General features: G+C 40.5%; 1 protein-coding gene across 19 annotated transcripts in view; it reads left to right on the forward strand.

The window, feature by feature from the left end:
- The window catches only part of PDK1 (pyruvate dehydrogenase kinase 1), a 115811-nt gene that overhangs the window by 39547 nt on the left and 54265 nt on the right, over window positions 1-21999 (forward strand). For 6 of the 19 annotated variants that reach the window (XR_008500953.2, XR_008500959.2, XR_008500954.2 and 3 more), the window contains exon 12: window positions 6714-6754. The exons of 7 other annotated variants lie outside the window; for them this stretch is intronic. The gene's annotated coding sequence lies outside the window, so the exon portion shown is untranslated. 6 more of the 19 variants (XR_010122936.1, XR_008500952.2, XR_008500945.2 and 3 more) reach the window with 6 other exon arrangements.

Here is a 21999-nt window from a genome sequence, read left to right on the forward strand (position 1 = left end):
CAGCATAACTGTAAAAAAAAAAAAAAAAGTTCTTAATTTAACCAGCATTACCCTCTGCTTGTACCAATTGAATGGCAGAACTAAACTCCTATAGTCAAAGATAAATTCGTATGCTATTTCTAATTGATGGGATATAGGCAGCACAATTTCCCTTCATTGGTGAAGCCAACAAGTTCCGTAACAGAACTCCAGAGGTAAATAGCTGGGGAAACTGTTAGTTTTAAGGTCCCACTGTTGCTCTGTGAATGACTAATCAGAGGAAGCCAAAAATCAGCCAACCAATTTCAGTTTATGTCTTTAATTGTGATATAAGTGTGAAGTTTCTACATATGGGTAATCAGGGTTGAGTTAGGTAGTTTGCAAACGTGACTTTTGCTGGAGGAGCTTTTAATCATGTCTTATTAATTTCTGGTCCCAATAATTAATTTTCTTACAGTCAAACCCAATGCACTTGAAAAATAGTATAATTAATACTGTGTGAAGGATTTTTTGCATGTTAAAAAAAGCAAACCGCTAGTTTGCTTAGTTCTGGCATTCATAAACTACTGTACCTTCTGTTCTATTGACATGTTTGGAAAAAAGAATTGAACATATGTACCACCCCCCTCTTTCTAGAGTCTCCACAGTTCTTTAGCAATTGCTAACCATAGGTTTTTAATAGCAAAAGACAAGATTGTCAGTTTTTGGTGCAAAACTCTACTCTTTTTGGTTGACTTGGAAAAGCTGTTGCTTATATTGAGAATTGTGACAGCTGTCTTTTACTTTGTTAAATTAGAAATTAGCAAAAATACAGAGTTTCACCCCAGTAAAATAAACTTCCACGTGAGAGTTGTGTTCATTCAAGGGTTATTTTTTGAGAGTAGAAGTACATTTCCTGCATTTGTCACAGATAATATCAGAAATTTTGTTGTTTTGATTAAAATGTTGCCATCTACGTATAAGTTAAAAGTGCTGAGAAGGTTTTTTTTGGAAACAGTTTATGAGGCCAGGACATTTTTAAGTTTGACTCAAATATAAAAAGCCACAGTATTCTTGCCATGGTTTTGTACTTAGATGTCTCTCATTATGGGATTCAGAATGTAACAGTTATAGTACTGCATGAAAATACTTAATATACAGTTCTACAGTTACAGTATTGCGTGAAAATACAGTATGGTATGAAATTATTTGTCCAAAACTGTACTCCAGAAATGGAGCCCATATGATTATATAACTATAAAATAGGATGAGACAGAGTAAAATATGTCTGTATTACAGTATAAACATATCTGGTTTAATATGAACTGTTTCTTTTCATCTCTTTACTCTCAGTATCTCCATAATGCTCAGTATGTAGTAGGCACCTGTAATTGTGAAGCAGCCTCGCTGTCTGGGGTAAATACCAAGGTTCTTGGTCTCATGGCCAAGGAGATCGAGGTCGCAGACACACACAGTTTGGAGCAGGAGTTTAATAGGCAAAAGGAAAGAACAGCTCTCTGTTACAGAGGGGGGTTCTGAGCAGGTTGCCAAGTTGTAGTAAAAATGTCAGGGTTTTTATAAATGGGCTAGTGAGGAGGGGGCTCGTGAGGAGGGGATGTCTTATCCTCCTAGGGTCCGAGGACGCTTTAGTTGGGACCAGGTGTGCTATCTGTACAGCGCAGAGCTTTTTATCAGCTCTTATCCCATTCCTTGACCACATAGGCTCTTAGAATCTTAGTCTGTGTTTCTTTGTCCAGCTTATCTGGAAGGGAGAGTTTCTCTGTCTGTTCCCATACATCTTGCAGCTGCAGGCATCCCCCCAGTCTGCTTTTAGCTTCCTTATCTTAGTGCCCCTAAAGGGAAAGGAATGTGCTTATTAAGGGCCACTATTTTACTGGGGTTAACTGCATGAGGTCAAAAAGGGAGCTATTTTTGAGCTGCTGTTTGTTAAAAGAAAAGTTTTCTGCCGGGGATTCGCTTTACCCTGTCTACCTAAATTCTTTCTGCCTTCTATAACAATTGTATGCTCAGTAAATACATAAGGAATAATGAACTTAATAACATTTTTTTTCCATTCTCAAAACGATACTTAAATGACTCAGTACAACAAAGAAACTATGAGTAGTAACCAGTGCGAAACTAGCAGAAGGATGAAATACACAAGAAAATGAGAGAATTTAACAGGAGTAGCAAAACAGCACCACTAAAGTTACAGGTTTATTTTAAAGTTTAAAATAGAAGTAAACAAGCAAACACGCTGATAATTGTTAGGCTTTCTGTCTCCACTGCACAAATCTCATCTTGAACTATAATCTCCACATGTTAAAGGACAGACCAGATGAAAGTAATTGGATCATGGTGATGGTTTCTCCCATGCTGTTCTCGTGATAGTTCCCATGAGATATGATGGTTTTATAAGTATTTGGTAGTTCCTCCTGCATTCATTCTTACTGCTGCCCTGTGAAGAGGTGCCTTCCACCATGATTGTGAGTTTCTGGAGGCTTCTCCAGCCCTGCGGAACTGTGAGTCAATCCTCTTTTTATTATAAATTACCCCGTCTCGGGCAGTTCTTTATAGCAGTGTGGGGACGGACTAATACTCACCGGGTTAGCTGGGGTAGGTAAAGCCATAGCCGTGGCAGCAACCAGCTGGTGGGTGTCCCTTGATGGAGGCTTTGCATGCTGCAGTAGAAGGGACCCTTCAGATAAACCTCCAGTCAGGAAAGGAAAAGGCCCAAATGAACAGTATTTAGATTTTTTTTAAAAAGGACGTAACTACCAATAGAGATTTAAAATAATCATAAGAATACCATTAACTTTATGATAAAAATTTTGTAAGTGGAGAAGAAATGGATATATTTCTAGGAAAACAGTAGAAGATCCATCTAAGATTTTGGCAATTTAAATCAACCACTAAGGAAATGGAATTAGTAATCACAAGTCCACCTCGCCAAAAGACAATTTTGAAAGATGAATGTTACCAAAACATCAAGAAACTGATCATTCCTATCTTATAGAAACTTTAAAATGAGAGAAAGCTACCCAACCCATTTCAGAAAGTTAGTAAAATCTCAAAGCTACACTTGAGCAAAGACTGAAATATTAATAGACCAATCTTCTTTATGAACATAGATGGAAAAATTGTCGATGAAATATTGGTACATTGAATGTAGCAGTACATAAAATATTGTATCATGAGCAAAAGGAGAATCTTTCCCAGGAACAGGAGGATGTTTTAATAAAAATATGTAATTTTCCTCTCTACAGATTAAAGGAGAAAAACTATATGATCACATCAACAGAAACAGGAAATTCAGTTTTTTGGGGGGGGTAGTTGTAATTAAAAGTGCTTAACTCACTTATATAAGCCGTTAGTGAATGTTACAATAAACCTTGTATAGTGGCAGATATAAGACAGACATACTGGAATTATCTATGGGGTTGGATCCATGGGCCAGCCATGGAAAATTTGTTGAGTAATATGTCCAAGGCGTCACCATTTGCCAGGCATTGCAAGTGTCACCATTTGCAAGGTGTTAACAAAAAGTTACCTGCCTATGGATTCTCCTTTCTAACTCTAACCTATTATTTTGGAACATAGAGGAAAGAAACATCTGATGTTTCTGTGTTTGGGTAAACATTAGGCTTATAAAAGGGCCTAGGGTTTTTTTGTTTGGTAAACCATTGCCTTTCCTTCTTTGGTGTGGCAAATCTTCCTTTGGAGAAAAAGGTGCCTTTCATCTTAAAACCAACTCTCAGTGAGCAACAAAAGCAACAAATAGGAACAACCACCAATTAAGAACCATCAGGTGATGCCGCATTTGCTGTGGTGCACAGCTGAACTTGATTGTTGCTCTTGGATCAGGGTTGGCTTGATAAGGACTCACTTAACCAATGGAAAGTAGGGTTAAATCTTTGTAAGCAATGCTTCTGATGCGAATCACCTGGAGATCTTGAGAAAATGCAGACTCTCGTTCAGCAGATCTGGAGTGGGGCTGAGATTCTGCATTTCTAACAAGTTTCCTGGTGATATTAATGCTGCTGGTCTGTGAGCCATACTTTGAGTAGCAAAGGACTAAAGGTTGTGAGATAAACTGCTTTTAGCAGCCCAAAGGGCCAACTGGAAAGACAAGACCAGTTGCAGAGCAAATGGCAAGACAGATCTGGTAATCTGATTCTTAGAGTACTTAAAAAAGATAAGAAGGATCTATTCCTGATATCCAGGGTACTTGGTGGATGTGTCCATGACCTCGAGATCGAAAACCCATTAGTTAATCTTTGTGAAATCTGAATTTTAAGGATCTTACCCAGTGAACATATAACTAGTGGAAATCCTGATAATTGGCTAATGCAAGGAAGTGATACCCATGTGTAATGCTTGTCTTTGTATCCATTTCATGGGGAAGGTCATGGAAGACGACAGCAAACTTGAGTGGTTAATGAGAGCGTCACTAACGTTGTCTGCTCCAGGCAATAAGTGAAGTCTCTGGCAGTGGGAAGCATGGACCCAAGACCGAAAGCTCTGGCACTTTATGGCAGTGGTAGGGGGTAGATAGGACTTAGTGTGGCCCCTTAAAGAGCAAGGTCTAAGTGATTTTCTCTGGTGAATGTCGATGTGGATCTAGTCTCCAGGGTTAGATCCAGGCAGGTAACATCAAAGTCAGTTGGTAAGACCTCTTATGCCTGTGAATGGAAGGCCTTGATAAAACTTCATTATTAATGTTCTGCATTAATTTAGCAGATGACTATCGTCATTTCACATAGTCTAATACATGAACGTCCTGTGTGGGTGACTGCTGAGGGTTTAACAAAGGAGAGTCCATTTATATTTGGCTGGTAAGGTCGATGCTTCTGTCACTACTGATGGGCAAGGATATTAACATCAATATCTAAAAAATTCTGAGATTTGGATTGTGATGTGTTAAATTTCTAGACCAATTTGAGGAGAATTTAACAATAGCTTTTCAATTTATGAACATAGTGTATATCTTTTTTTGGGGGGTGGGGGGTGGGGACAGAGTCTTGCTCTGAGATCACCCAGGCTGGAGTTTAGTAGTATGATCTTGGCTCACTGCAACCTCCGCCTCCCGAGTTGAAGCAATTCTCCTGCCTCAGCCTCCCCAGTAGCTGGGATTACAGGCGAACGCCATCACGCCTGACTAATTTTCGTATTTTTAGTAGAGATAGGGTGTCGCCACCTCAAGGGATCCACCTGCCTTGGCCTACCAAAGTGCTGGGATTTATAGGCGTGAGTCACCATACCCGGCCAGACATAGTATGTATCTTCCTTTACATAGATTGCCTTTGATTTCTTTCGTTGTTATTTTGTAGTTTTCAGCTTACAGATTCCGCGCATATTTTGTTAGACTTAAACCTAAGTATTTCCTTTTTTTAACTTACAAATTTTTTTTTTTAAAAAACGTTTTTCCTTTCCAATGTTCACTGCTAATACATTTCACCGTTTGAATCTCCAGTTCAGAAAAATCATGGCCTCTGGAGTTTTACTGAGGACTAGAGATAGCTAAGTAACATAGTTCTACCTTATTCACTTGGTCTTTGATGTGGTGTCCATAATTGAGTAAATGGCAGTATGTCCAATGCAACATCATGCTGCCGTGAACTTGACTTTGCCCTCTTGTCTAGCCCTCTCCATTTAGACTACTTGGAAGGGTCAGCAGTAAAATTTCACTGGCCCAGTCCAGGGCTGCTTGAGTGTTACTGTTTTGTGCCACAATATGATGTGGCCAGACTACTTTTCTGGTTTTGAGATTATTTTGGAGCTTTATATTGGGTGTGTTCTTATCCAAGTATCATTAGGGGCATTGATCTCTGATGCCCTTTTCTTTCTTATCTTCAAAATGGCAGGCAGTAAATGGCTTATTAAGCAAGTTTAAGGTTCAAGATCTCAGCCCCAAAGATATATTTGTAGATGCCAGGCTTAACATTCCTGAGGCTCTCAGAGAAAACTTTTCCCTCTATAGACTCCCCATTTTAAGAAGGAGGCACAGGGCTTGGTTGGCCCATTTAGTTAGTGACACACCTATATTACTCTCCTTGGCATCTTACCCCAGCCCATCCATTGGGTTGTGTCAGTCTTTTATTTCTAAGTGAGGATCCAGTCAACAGGAGGCACAAGAGATAGAACCAAATACCATAATGCCTTCTTCTATGCCACTATGAACAGTCAAGGACACTGGAGGCCTCTGGGTGGGACACATATGCGTTCAAGAGCCTCTGAGCTTAAAGATGTGTGAGTGGGGCTAACTAGACTGCCCAGGTTTGGTCTACGCTATAATTTTTTTTTTTTTTTTGTCTTTTTCTTTTTTGGAGGCAGAGTCTTGCTCTTTTGCCCAGGCCAGAGTGTAGTGGCGTGATCTCAGCTCACTGCAACCTCTGCTTCCTGGGTTCAAGCGATTCTCCTGCCTCAGCCTCCAAGTAGCTGGGACTACAGGTGCCTGCCACTATGCCCAGCTAATTTTTGTATTTTTAGTAGAGATGGGGTTTCACCATGTTGGCCAGGCTGGTCTCGAACTCCTGAGCTCAACTGATCCTACTGCCTTGGCCTCCCAAAGTGTTGGGATTGTAGACATGAACCACCGTGCTCAGCCTCTCTGTAAATCTTGAGTTGGCACTGAGCTCATGAAAGCTGTGCTGAATGGGTTTCTTTAGATTTTCATTTTCATGTTTGTCTCATTTATGCTAATATTAATTATTGGAAAATAATTCACCTACTTTCCTTCTCTCTGACCAACATAGGGGCAGGATCTGTGGAAAGACATTACCACCTGTTTGAAAAGGTCAGTGTGCTGATATTCACTAACTACTACCCCCACAACTCCCCCTCCCCAAAACCTGATAGATGTTATAATTTCTGCAGTCCAATCACTATTCTTCCCAAACTCCATGAGCCAGATTTTATACATATTTTGTGTGACCATAAAACGCTGTACTGTTATAGATATAAAACCATTTAATTTTGTAGATACCTTCAATGGTGGCATCACTGGGTCCTCTCTTGGATAGCATAGTCCTGTGACTAAATGGGTCAGTGGTTGATCAGGCTTCATGAGAATATGATCGCTGGGAGAAATATACAGCTAATTTAACAACAAATGACTGTCCTAATTCTGGAGACCTGGGAAGTATTGATAAGAGTATAGTGATCATAAGCAGACATTGGGTGCTTTAGCAAAGCCGATTTGCCTGCATCCTCTGGAAGGTAAAGAAGATCTCTCTCTTAGAACTTAATCAAACTCTTGGCATCCACAGAAGGCTAGGAGGATGTAATGAATACTTACCATTTTTGTGGAAGCCCACAACCTTTTGAATGGCCTTTCTATACTTTAGTGAACCTCCGTGTAATGAACCTTACTTCCTCAAGTCTCTTTTGCTGCTAGGAGGCAGACAGTAACTTCGGTAATTAGAAACATCTGCACTCAGCAACATGAAGCACAAGTTCTGTGCAGTTGTCCATATGCTGTCATGAGTTTTGCCATATGTATCATCTGGCTTTCAGAGGACCTTTCATGGTTGGCAGGTTAAGTTCCTGATACAGAAGTGGCATCGGTGCTGGTGTTAATGGCTGCAGTAAAGTCAAATTCCTAGATTTTAGTGCTCTGTGGTAGCAGAGAGAATGGTGGTAGTTTATTTTTTCTTTCCTTTTTTTTTTAAAAAAAAAAAACCTTTTTCATGTTGAAGTTCACATGACCTACAACTAACCATTTTAAAGTGTAATTCAGTGGCATTCAGTACATCCACAATGTGCAATCACCACCTCTGTCTAGTTCCAAAACATTTTTATCACCCTAAAAGGAAACCCTGCACCCATTAAACAGTGGTAGTTTCTCTATCATGCCACTTTTGTAGCATGCTTTGGGGTCTTATTACTGGGATCTTTCTCTACAGTGGTATAATTATATAAGGGTGGAAATATAAAAGAGTAAGCCTTTAGAAACAGTTTGTGTCTAAATTAGCTCTCAGGCATATTGTCTTCAAAGGAATGTTTTAAACCAGCCAAAGACTAACATCAACATGCTTACATTTTGAGTCCAAAATTAAAATCCAAAATAGCCAAGCATGGTGGCTCACGCCTATAATCCCAACTACTCCAGAGGCTGAGGTGTGATAGAATTTCTTGAACCTAGGAGTTCCAGGCTGCAGTGAGCTATGATTGTGCTGCTGCACTCCAGCCTGGGTGACAGAGCGAGGTTGCTTCTAAAACAAAAATTTGAAATAGTAAGTGCTTTGATTTTTTTTAATATAGAACCAAACAATTGTGAAAATATAATTGGCTAAGTTTCATATACAGTTCTTTCTAAAACTCCTTCTGTTCTCTAAGATGTAGTTTGAACCAGCCAAGGATGATGGCTTCAACATGTCTCCAGTTGTTTTGCCACTCCAGGGCCTGACTCAAACCAAAATAAGACTTGCTGTTACCCTGAGACAAGCCAACTCTCATTGCTTTGGCAGCCACTACAGCTACAGGTTGTTGCATCATGCCAAGCTCTGTGTTCTTTCTAACTAGTAGAATGGAGTGGGATGGTATCATGATGGTGAACCCAAAACAATGGTACTAGGAAGGAGGTTGGCCAAACTCAGAGTGGAGGCTGACCCTGTATCTGGTTGTAGCAGAGTCGGTCCTAGGGGAACAGGCTCAGCAGCAGCAAGGATGCAAGGACCAGAAGGCAGCAGGGGAAGGAAAAGGAGCAGGGGGTAGGGGAACTTTAGGAGCAGAGTAGTGTTGATAACTGGCATCTGGAACCTACAGTTTCCAGTTCAGAGCGGTACACCATAACTCAGTGTATACTTACACTCCAAGACATTTCCTGGGCAGTGATCTAGAAATGATATTTTTAAAAGGAGCTGTGTTTCAGTGTTAGACTGTAGTTATCCAAGCAATATCAGATAGTGTGCAGTTTTTGTAGTATAAGGTAAAAATCTGAATAATTAAGTTTATTAATAACAGTTTTAGTTAATACTTGACTGACATTGAGACTCTTGATGCAAAAAGGTAAGTAGAAGAGAAGGCTGTAAACTCAAGACCATCATACCCTGTGGGGAATTTACAATCTAAATATAACAAACATATAGAATGAGATAGGAGAAAAGAAATGGGATGGTAATGATATTGCTGGTACTAAAGTCTATTTAGGAAATGGAAATATATAGCAAGAGGAGTCAGCTACTTGGGCATTGATCAAAGAAAAATACACAAACATATAGAAGGAAAGAAAGGTCGTTTTAGTTTATAACATTTTCCTTCTGATTCTAGGTGATTATATAGCTAGTCTACTCTTCCACCCCCAAGATTCTGGGGTATTTTGGCTAATGTTATTTGCAATGTCCATAAACTCAGAAGAAGTTAGTATTGACAGAGATATGAAAGAACCTCCAGTTACTGTGCAAGAAATTTTAAATTTCCATCATGTTAAATTGTACAACTGTTTATCATTCACTCTGCTGTAAGTCTATGTGAAACCAAATCCATGGATTTACCAATGGCCATTTTATCACCTCCAAACTATCTTTTATTTTTTTGAATTGATCTCTTTCCTTATTCCATTTTCTTCTGTTTGATAAAAATCCTTCATGTTCTCCTGCATCATATGTCACTCATTTTTGTGTGAGCCACCTAGACCCTCTGAGAAAAAATTCAAAGCTACCCACTGTATGATTGTTCATTCACTGAACATGTATTTTTTGAGTGCCTACTGCATACTAAGCATTATGAAAGGCACTGAAGTGGAAAAGACTCAGATATCCACCATCCACAGATGGGCTTTTGTAGGTCCTGGAATTGAATTTGTCTTGTCTTTCCCCTATCATTTAACAGCCACTCAGGACGTTGGTAATTGGACATTTTCATAAACCACATTAAATTGTATAATTCTGAATTTCTATAATGGAAAATCATTATAAAGTCCCAAATCAATGAAGATAAACTTACTACATTATGCAAAACTAAAAATATGCTTGACTTAGAAGCTTTATTTTCTAAGGAGACAGAGTTAATAATGGACACTTTTGAAATAGCACCCTAAATGTGCTTTTAGTTTCCAATCAGCAGATAGCAGCACTTGATTCCAATTCAAAGAGAAAGTTAGAATGGTGTTCTGTGTGAATGCTATCTATGACAAGGACACTCAACTTCCAGAAAATGATTCTTAAGTGGAAATTGGGCACATTCTAATTGGAGATTGTCTGGTTTGTCTTAGAAAGGGGAGCGCTGCTGTACATTGATCAGGTACATTTAATTAAGGTAAAAGACAGCTTTTCCTCCTCATCAGTGTAAACAACTGGACTTCTTCCTGTTAAGTATCATATTAAACACAATCTGAAATTTTACTTACTATAAAGAAAATAAGATTTTATGCTTTTTTGATTAACTTTTCTCAGGTGCATTCTAAGTGAAGTGAATTTGATTTATTGCAATCGGAGTATTACTGCTGCAGGCACAAAGCTATCCACTGCACTCAATAAAATAAAGACCACATAGAAGAAATTATTAGAGTCCAAACAACCCAAAGAAGTGGAAGGAAATGCGGACACTAGTTTCTAAAACGAACATGCGTGTTTCCTTAAGTGCACATCATCATTGGAATGCGTGATTATCCTGCTGTTTGTACTTGCAGTATTGTCCCAAAAGTAAACTCAGTTATCCATCTGGCAAATGCAGTAGATGGGCCCTATGTTGAGAACTACAGAAAAAGCATTCACTATCTTTTTTTTTTTTTTTTTTTTTTTTTTTTGAGATAGAGTCTCTTTCTGTCACCAGGCTGGAGTGCAGTGGTGTGGTCTCAGCTCACTGCAACATCCGCCTCCTAGGTTCAAATGATTCTCGTGCCTCAGCCTCCCGAGTAGCTGGGACTACAAATGCCCACCACCACGCCTGGCTAATTTTTGTATTTTTAGTAGGGACAGGGTTTCACCATGTTGGTCTGGCTGGTCTCAAACTCCTGACCTCAAGTGATCTGCCTGCCTCAGCCTCCCAAGGTGCTGGGAGCCTCTGCACCCAGCCAGCATTCACTTTTAATCTGTAATATTCTAGCTGAATTATGTCTCGTTCATCTAGTATATCCTTTGCTATGAATTCTATAATATAGGATTTATGTTCTCTCAACAGTGGCTCTTCTTGGTTTATCTTCTCCAAAATGTATCTACTGCATGAATCATCCCTCTTGTTCTACAGTCACTATTTGAAAAATAGGTATCCAGTATGTTTAGGCACTGCCTGCCCCTACGATGCCTCTCAGACCTCTGAGCATGGGCACACCGGATCTCTTTGCAGGGCCAGCACCAGCCACCATGGTGGGGGGCTCCTCCCTGTGCCTAGGTTTTTGAAACACCACATCTTTTCTTTTGTTCTCCAGTCCTGGGTGGGACTGAAAAATTATTTTCCTGTAGTTATTAATCTTTAGGTTACCTCACAATCACCTTTTGGTTTTTCACTTTTATATTATCTGTGTAATCAATTTCATACATCAAATTATCTCTATGTAATTTTTTTCTTTTTTCTTTGAGATGGAATCTCACTCTGTTGCCCAGGCTGGAGTGCAGTGGTGCAGTCTCGGCTCACTGGAACCTCTGCCTCCCAGGTTCAAGCGATTCTCCTGTCTCAGCCTCCCAAGTAGCTGGGATTACAGGCGCCTGTTACCACGCCCGGCTAATTTTTATATTTTCAGTACAGGTGGGGTTTCACCATGTTGGCCAGGCTGGTCTCAAACTCCTGACCTCAGGTGATCCACCCTCCTTGGCCTCCCATAGTGGCTGGGATTACAGGCGTGAGCCACTGCACCCAGCCTCTATTTAAAATTCTTAATTTCTGTTTTCCTTATTTGATGAATACAGCTGTAAAAATAGCAGACATGTATCTAAAGTGTTATTTCAGTGGCAAAGGAAGGTTTTTATCTTGTAGAATTTATGTGTGATTTTAAGTGAAATATTTGTTTGGATCTTGGGGTTTTGGTAGCATATAAAGCCAATAAAATCAGAGACTTAGGGTTACAGAAGGGAAAAAATCCTCAACATCACATTCAGCAATGGTTTAGATTCATGAACGAGCTGATAGTCTAATCCTGAGTATAAAATACTTTGCATTCCATCAACTTCTTCTCAAATTACTAGTAAGAACTTCATATTTTATGTGATTCTCTCATTGACTGTTTTCATCTTTTCCTTAAATAAAACTAGGAGCAAAAACCTCAAAAGTACCAGAAATCAACCAGGATGAAATAATGTGCATAGTCCTTTAACCACTAAATAAATTGAATTTGTAATTTTAAAACTTCAAAAAAGGAATCTCCAGACCCACATGGTTTCACTGAAGAATTCTATCAAACATTTAAAAAGTTACCAGTTTCATATGTTAAGTATGTAAAAAAAAAATTAATGTTAGTTTTACACAATCTTTTCCAAAAAATAGAACAGGAGGGAAACACTTCCCAGCTCATTTTATAGGACTAGTTTTACTGTGTTGCCAAAACCAAACACAATACAAAAAAAACTACAGATTAATATTTCTCATGAACTTAGAGGCAAAACTCCCCCAAAAATATTAAATCCAATAATGTATAACAAGAAGTACGTGTCATGACCAAATGTGATTTATCCTATCTAAGTAATGATGGTTCAAGATTCAAAAATCAGTGTAATCATAGAAACAGGCTGAAGAAGAGAAATCATATGATAACATCAATTGACATAGAAGAAGCATTTGATAAAATTCACATCTATTCAAAATAGCCAGTGGTCCCCACATTGGGATCTGATAGTGCTGACTCCCCTCAGGTACCTTTTCCCATCTTTGATACTCCCTGATGTAAGAATAATGCTTTTTTGTATCTCATCTTGTAAATCAGTGAGTCAGAATTCATAAATACGTAGCTAGAAATGGAATAAATCAAACACATATTTACCATATCATAATTATCAAAGCCACAATTTTAAAAGTTGTTTTCTCACAGAGTAGAGTATTTCTCTAAATATATAATGTAGTTGGAAAATTCATAATTACTCCTATGGTACACACTTTATTGGCCTAAGCTAGTAAAGACCATTTCTCTTCCAAGATCCACCATTATACACTAACATTTGAATGAATATTTTCATTATACAGCCAAGATAGCAATTCCCAGATGCAACGCTAATGCAATTCCTGGCTAAAGCTGAAACTCTTAAGAGCAATTAACTAATTCCTGAGTTAATGTTGTTTAGACATAAGCCTCTAGAACTAAGTGAGCTAATGTATGTACAGTGCTTAGCACATTTCCTGCATATAATACTCAATATATGAAAGTAATTAGTATCACTGTCATAAACTAACAATGTCAAGCGGTTTTTTATGTTGATTAGAAGGTTTTTTTTTAAAAACATTTTCAAGCTAAGCATAAATTTCTCAAACCCATGGTCGAAGGTGATAGGAACACTGTGTTCTCTTAAGTCCAGTCACCACTCTCCAAAATTCAATTTTAAAATGTACTAATAGTTTTTCTGTGTATTTAGCCAAATACATGCTGTACATGCATGTCAGTGAAAGAAAATGCTACCAGTAGTGTTTTTTTTTTTTGTTTTGTTTTGTTTTGTTTTTTTGAGAAGCAGTTTCGCTGTTAATTGTCCAGGCTGGAGTGCAATCGCGTGATCTCAGCCCACTGCAATCTCTGCCTCCCTGGTTCAAGCATTTCTCCTTCCTCTAGTAGCTGGGATTACAGGGGCATGCCACCACACCTGGCTAATTTTTGTATTTTTAGTAGAGACAGGGTTTCACCATGTTGGCTAGGCTGGTCTTGAACTCATGACCTCGGGTGATCCGCCCGCCTCGGCCTCCCAAAGTGCTGGGATTACAGGCATGAGCCACCGCACCCGGCCCAGCTAGTGTTTTAAAGACTTTGCTACAGAAAAGTTATGTCATTTGGGTACTCTGGGAAGCAGATGCTGAGACAGGAATGTAAAAGGTTTATTGGAGGGTAATGAAACAATTTAGAAATGAATTGTGGAGGAAGCAGTACTGGGCATAGAGAACCTCAGACCATGATGCAGAACTGAGTCTTGACTAACAGGAGGAGCTTAGGAGCAAAGACTGCCAATGAGGACACCCACTCAGGGCAGAAATGGCTGGTACCCTGACCCTGCTCAGTCATTGGCAGGGACTTCCCTAGAGGGATGTGGCCTTGGGTTGAAAGCTGAAGCACACAGCCTGAAGGAACTGACAGAGGGAGCTTATCAGCTAATTTGCATTCTTTAGAGCTAAATTGTACATTCTTTCTTGAGGGGAAGTCTGAGCAGTACACCTCCATGACTTCAGAAGAAATGCTGGAGAAGACAAATAGTAGTAAAATCCTTATCCTTATTTGACCTTTTTTGCTGCTAATTCCTTTTTTTTTTTTTTTTTTTAAGAGATGGAGTCTCACTGTCACCCAGGCTGGAGTGCAGTGGCACAATGATGGCTCACTGCAGCCTCAAACACCAGAGCTCAAACAGTCCTCCCACCTCAGCCTCCTGAGTATCTGAGATTACAGGTGTACCACCATGTCCACCTTCGACTTTTTTGCTTATTCCCTATCAGATAGTCTCCTATCTGGACTATCTGAAGGGTGGTTTTAAAAACATATTTTGTGGAATACCTACCCACTTAAAAATGTGTAATAATGATGCCAGCAGGGAAGTGTGGCTGGGGCTGTATACTCCATGGAGCCAGGGGGAGCCCTTCTCCTTCTGAGTTGGGACAGGAACTCCAGTGCTGCTGCAGCCACCCAAACCGCAGCTGTAGACCCAGGCCTCCTGCTCTACGGAGCAGGCAGGAGCCCCGCCCTCCTGGGCTCCTCAAACTGCAGCTGTGGATCCAAGCCTCCCTGTGTTCTTGGGGGAGCCAGGAACAGGCAGGATCTGCCCTCCTGGGTGCAGCTGCAGCTGCCGCACCCACAGCTGCAGATCTGGGTCTCCTGCTCCAGGAAGCAGGCAGGAGCTGTGAACAAGCAGGAGCCCTGCCCCTTCCAAGTTGATGGGGTGGGAGCTCACAGGTCCAGCTGTGACTGCCCTCCCAGGTGTAGAACCCGGGAATCTCTGCAGCCTGTGCCCTCAGGGGTCCCAGGAAGGACCCCCCAACCCCCATCCCTGCAGGTTCAGGAGTGCCTGTTCAGACAGAGTCCTGAATGGAAGGGGTGAGTCCCCAGTAAGTCCCCACCTTCCAGCCAGGGAGGGCCTGAAGACTGGGGACCAGGCTGCCAGTGGCTGCCAGTCCCTCCAACAGGAGTGGGGACTCATGCTCTTCCGTGCTCCTCATGGCCGCCTATGGACCAATCAGCATGTACTTCCTCCCCTCTGAGGTCCATAAAAGCCCTGGGCTCAGACAGATCAGGGCAGAGGATGATGGGATGACCAGCTGCAGAGAGGAGTACTCTACTGATAACGAAATGATGGGCGACCAGCTGCAGAGAGAACCTGCTAGCAGAGAGGAGCTGCCCTCTGCTGAGAGCTTCAGAGACCTGCAGACATCTGAATGACTTGCCTGCAGAGAGGAGCCACTCTTTCCGGGGCCTTCTCTCAGCTGAGAGCTGAACACCCAATGGGATAATCTGCCTACAGAGAGGAGCCACCCACTCCTCTGAGCTGTTCTAACACAATAAAACTCTTCTTCACCCTTCACTTGTCTGCATACCTCATTCTTCCCTGGATGGAGGACAAGAATTCAGGCACCGTGGCCATAGAGGTTTCTGGCCAGAAAAACTGACACCCCAGAGATCCTGTAACAATAATATATTTCTAATTCAGAAACACTTACAAAGAGATTTAATAAAAATTAACATTTTTCTGAATTTTAAGTTGTATTAATTTTTCATAAACTTGATGCCTTATGACATATCTGTTAAGTCTTAGTACACAACAGTGATGAACAGTCAGGAATAGCTGTTTACACTTTTTCTTGGACATAACTTTGCCTGGTCTGGCTGCAGACCCTGCACAGAGTTTGCTCCTGTGTCAGTGGAGTGGCCGCCTGGATCTCACACTTGTTTACTGACGTGCTCCCTCCCACAAGGGGTTGAGCACAGCAGGCCAAGTAGACAGGGTGCCCCTGCTGGGAGTCTGGCAAAGGGGCTGAGAGAAATCTTGCATCACTGCCAACGTTGGATTCAATATTTCATGTCTTTCTGAAAAAAATGCTTGGTACTCTGAAAACAGCAGCACTGTTTGAGTTGTTCAGCCACTAGAACAAAATTTAGAACTTCTCTACTGCCATTAAAATTAAATAATAGAGGCCAGGCGTGGTGGCTTATGCCTGTAATCCCAACACTTTGGGAGGCCAAGGCGGATGGATCACCTGAGGTCAGGAGTTCAAGACCAGCCTGACCAACATGGAGAAACCCCGTCTCTACTAAAAATACAAAATTAGCCGGGTGTGGTGGTGCGTGCCTGTAATTCCAGCTACTCGGGAGGCTGAGGCAGGAGAATTGCTTGAACCTGGGAGGCAGAGGTTGCAGTGAGCCGAGATTGCACCATTGCACTTCAGCCTGGGCAATAAGAGCGAAACTCCGTCTCCAAAAAAAAATTAATTAGTAGAAGCAAAATACTGCTTCACCAAGGGTAAGTAATATCTTATGCAAAATCATCTTTACAATAATCACATGAACACTTTTTGAAACAAATCAGTTATGCAAAAGAATCAGCTATTGGTCAGTTAACTAAATTGGCTATATAATGAGACTTATTAAATTACAAGGTTAGGGAAGTAGAGCTTGTGGTACCCTGTAAAAAAAAGAACATCTTTCTTAAATTAGCAAGTCCATATTCTAAGTCTTATTTTGCTACATGCTACATTTATTCAACAAACATTTAGGGAGTGCCTACAACGGAAGAGGCACTGTGGGGACACAGCTACGAACAGGCACTTTATAGAAGAAAGCCAGACCAGACAGCCAAATCTCATGTAAGTAGGTGCTGAACCTGCTTAGTAATCAAGGAAGTACAAATTAAGATCACATTGAGGTAGTATTTTATATCCCTTAGACTAAAGGTCTAACAAAGCCAAATGTGAGAATATGAATCATTGTGAACTCTCATACGTTATAATGCATGTGTAAATTTATAAAATGACTTTCAAAACCAATTTAGCAGTTTTTTTGTGAAGTTACACATTGAAATAACTTGCGACCTAAAACTCTACCCGTAGACATACATTCTAGGAAAATTTGCACATATTTGGAATACTAATAACAACTGGAAATACTCTCAAAACCCAATGACATGAAATAAGTTTTGATATATTTATCCAGTGAAATAATATACAGCAGTTAATGAACTATAGCTACACACATGGATGAATCTTAGGAACATAATTTTGAGTGGAAAAGAACTCCCAAGAGACTGATACTGTATGATATCTCCATAAACTAAAAAAACCAACACAAACAAAACAATGCTCAGGCATATGAAAACCTACATTTTTTGAAAGGTGAGGGGATGATAAATGCAAAATTCAGGCTAATGGTTGCATGGATGGGATAGGGAAAAGCACAGAGGTGAATGAATGGTGGTGTTCAAGTTGAAGGTTTTGTGAGAAGTAGGTTCATAGAGGTTCATATTATGCTGCATAATTTATATGTGATGGGTTATTTTTTAATTTAGAAATATTTTTTAATTAGGTTAATTTTAAAAGCAATAAAATAATGCTCCATCTTGAATAGCATACTTCTGCATCTAAATTGGCTAGTGGTAGGACTGACAGTAGAATGCATATTTTCTTTCAGGGTAGTGTCTTGGAAAGTCAACTTCAAAACAGTAGAAAAACAGAACATGGCATATAGTGTACTTTCCCAATAAGATGTTCTTTTTCTGTCTTTGTAATTTATAAAAATAATGATTGGTTATTTTATTTATTTATTTTGGGACAGAGTCTCACTCTGTCGCCCAGGCTGGAGTGCAGTGGCATGATCTCGGCTCACTGCAACCTCCACCTCCTGGGTTCAAGCGATTCTCCTGCCTCAGCGTCCTGAGTGGCTAGGATTACAGGCATCTGCCACCACACGTGGCTAATTTTTGTATTTTTAGTAGGGATGGGTTTTCACCATGTTGGCCAGGCAGGTTTCAAACTCCTGACCTCAAGTCATCTGCCCACCTTGGCCTCCCAAATTGCTAAGATTACAGGCATGAGCCACCGTGCCTGGCCAGTTACTTTAAAATTCAAATAATACTTAGGAAAATTAAATAGATAAAATTATTAAATGTTTTATTAAAGAGATAATTCTTATTAAATGAAATAATTTATATTAAATAAAAAATATTATTCCCCTCTTCTTGGTCCATTTTGTGCTGCTATAGCAGATTTCAGACTGAGTAATCTATAAAGAATGAAAATTTATTCTCTCTCAGTTCTGGAGGATGAAAGTCCAAGAGCAAGCCACCGGCAGGTTAGGGCCTGGTCTCTGCTTCCAAGATGGCACCTAGAACACTGTGTCATCTGAGGGGAGGACCATCATATCCTCACATGGCAGAAGACCGAGACAGCAAACCAACTCCTGCAGGCCATTTTTCTAATGGCATTAACCTATTCATGAGGGCGATCCCTCATGACCTAAACACCTCCCATTAAGCCCCATGTCCCAGTGCTATTGCATTGGGGATTAAGCTTCCAATACATGAGTTAAGAGGGGAACAAACATTCAAAACATAGCATCCTCTGAACCTTTCAACTTCTATAATTCCATGTCCCAGATATAATGACTGAATATTTTTGTGCATTATTCCTAATATTTTCTATGTATATGCAAACATACATATATTTATACACATTAAACACATAACTTTATTTAAAAAACCTGTTTGCTGAAAACTATTTGGCAATAACCTATTCCTTTACTTACAAAACATATTTCATGTTAGAACCCATAAATCACCCTCAACACTTTTAGGGGTTATATAGTTTTCCATTGTAATAGATATGATTTAAACACTCATTTGATCACAGTTATTCAGGTTATGGCAATGTAACAGGACAGTAAATGAGACTCTGTCAGTTTTAGTGGAGGCTTCCAAGTCTGCAAATAAAATAAAAGGATCCAACTACCCCTACATTCTATAGTGAGATGGTAGACTATGTAGGTAGGACTTATTATACAAAGGAGGCCTTTATAAAGTGGCTTAGGACCCTGAAGTCATCATTCATCTTAAGATATAAAACTATTCAAGTGTATAAGATTGAAAAAGAAAAGTTAAAATTTTAGAATGAAATATTTTGAAAAATGCTAAAGACGAAAACAAGGGGTCTTTTTTAGTTTACCCAAAAGTAGATGGCCAGGGATACATTGGTCCAATGTTTGGACAAGGATGGCAACAAGCAATAAAGATGAAAACATTCCTACTTTGCGTCACTTTAATAATCATCATCTGGTAGGAAAGAGTAGAAGTAAAATTGGTGTGTGAGAACTGAAGCCAAAGATGAATAAAGAGGAAAAGAATAATAGTGCAAACCATGATTCTCTAAAATAATTTATCTCTGCACCTGGAAAAGTTATGTTTGGAGCAGAATTATGAAATCTTCAAGCTATTGGCTCAGGTGAGCAGATATCTTAGATGAATTCCCTGGCAACAAAATTAAGGAGAGCTGAGAATATTTGTTTGGGAGAGTTCTTAGAAAATACAGCTGGAAGGGGCAGGTAGGACTGACCAAAGTAAGAAGCTTTCCTACAGTGTGGCTGCAGCTGAGGTCCCAGCTGATCCTTCTGGGAGTTCCAGAGTTGAGGATGGCTCTTCAGAGTTGTCCCACATTGAGGCTAGAGATGTGGGCCATTTTATTCCTGCATCAGCGAGCACTGGGAAGGGTGTGACTTTGGGTAAAGAAATTATGGTCTGCAGCTAATATCCCCAGCAGCTTGGGGTTACATGCATCGACCCTATAGAGCAACTGGATGAAGTGCTGCAGTATCCGTTGTAAGAAGTAATGAAGGTTTTTCTTCCTAGTACTCATACGTTTCTGCCTGACTTTCACCACTTGTATGCTACCCTCAGGCTTACAGGAATTCATTCTGCCACCCCCTACCCCCCACTGCACTGGGGAGAGCAGGGCCTTGGGAGGTTGTCTTGGGCTGCTGGGATACGTCATGTGGACATTTGCACTCATTCTGCTCCTTCTGGGCAGGAGAAAACCCTCAAGCCTTGCCTTATTCACCACGGGTGCCCACATTCTCTCCTGTTCTTGGATTTCCAACTGTCTTGAGGATTTCTGCTGTGTCTTCCCATAGTCTGAACAAATTTCCATAGCTCAGTGGACCAGGGGTGGAGCTGAAGGGAAGCAGAGGACCAGGAAAAGCAGATACTGCCCATAACTCATTTTCCCCCATTAAATTTTCGTGCTTGAATTATCTCTAGGCCTAGCTTTTTTTTTTTTTTTTTAATCTGAAAGCATAAGCTTCAGAAATTTTAGAAGCTCTTTCTTTGGTTTTCTGCTGTAACAGTCTTTCAATGCATTGACTAAATGAATAAAAGGCAAAGAGTAAAAAATTCAGAGGAGGATTTCTCAGGTAATATCTCAAAATATTATCCTGCCACAATTACACCCAAGGATATTGACAGGATCTGTGATGAGATTCATGAAAGCTTATAATAGCCTTTGATGGCTCATGAAAAATGGAAAAGGATCAGATGATCAAAGTCAGGGAAGGGTCTCAATTTCGTTTAAAGAAGGAAGAAAGAGGATGCTGCAAATTATAGATTGGCAACCTTAATGTTTTACATGAAGAACATTCCAGACAAAACTGATCTCACGCTGGGCAGGTGGCTCACACCTGTAATCCCAGCACTTTGGGAGGCCCAGGTGGGTAGATCATTTGAGGTCAGGAGTTGGAGACCAGCCTGCCAACATGGCAAAACCCCGTCTCTACTAAAAATACAAAAATTAGCAGAGCGGTAGTGGTGTGCACCTGTAATCCTAGCTACTCAGGAGGCTGAGGCAGGAGAATCGCTTGAGCCTGGTAGGCAGAGGTTGTGGTGAGCCAAGATCACATCACTGCACTCCAGTCTGGATGACAGAGTGAGACCCTGTCTCAAACAAGCAAAACAAAACTCATTTATTTTTTTGATAGTGTGTCTTGGTCAGACAAAGGCTGTTGAAATAGGTATCTGGACTTCAGCAAATAACTGGACAGTCTCCTGAAATATCATTACTAAGATGTAAGAATGGGAACCAGAAGACAGAAGCGCAGGTAGATTTATAATACAGTGAACAACCGTGCCCAAAGAGGACTGGAACATGGCCACAGTAAAGTGATCAAGATAGAGGGGACGGTGGAAACGATGGCATGTGAGGGAAGCTGGAGAGAACTGAGGATATGAAGCCTGGAGAAGAAGAGCCTCAGGGAACCTAGGGTAATCTGAAAATGAGACCCATCATCCTATGCAGGCTCATTCTGTGGGGCTCTGATACGGTTTAGCTCTGTCTCCCCACTCAAATCTCATGTTGAATTATAATCCCCAGTATTGGAAGTGGGACTTGGTGGGAGGTGACTGGATCATGGGCTGGATTTCTTATGAATAGTGTAACACCATCCCCTTGGTGCTGTCTTCATGATAGTGAGTGAGTTCTCGCAAGATCTCGTCATTTAAAAGTGTGTGGCACTCCCCACCTCACACTCTTGTTCTTGCTTTCACCATGTGAAGTGCCTGCTCTCCCTTTGCCTTCCACCATAAGTAAAAGTTTTCTGAGGCCTCCCCACAAGCAGATGCCACAGTACTTCCCGTACAGCCTGCAGAACCGTGAGCCAATTACATCTCTTTTATTTAGAAACTACTGAGTCTAGGTACTTCTTTATGGTAATGCAAGAATGGCCTAATACAGGCTCAAAGGAAAAAAAAACTAGAACAAATTTCTGATGATTAGAACATGTCGGCTGGGCACGGTGGCTGACTCCTGTTATCCCAGCACTTTGGGAAGCCAAGGCAGGCGGATCACTTGAAGCCAGGAGTTCAAGACCAGCCTGGCCAACATGGCAAAACCCCATCTCTACTAAAAATACAAAAATTTGCTGGGCATGTGTGGTGGTTAATACTGAGTGTCAAC

The sequence above is a fragment of the Pongo pygmaeus genome, chromosome 11 (genome assembly GCF_028885625.2).
Source record: "Pongo pygmaeus isolate AG05252 chromosome 11, NHGRI_mPonPyg2-v2.0_pri, whole genome shotgun sequence".
Lineage (NCBI taxonomy): Eukaryota > Metazoa > Chordata > Mammalia > Primates > Hominidae > Pongo > Pongo pygmaeus.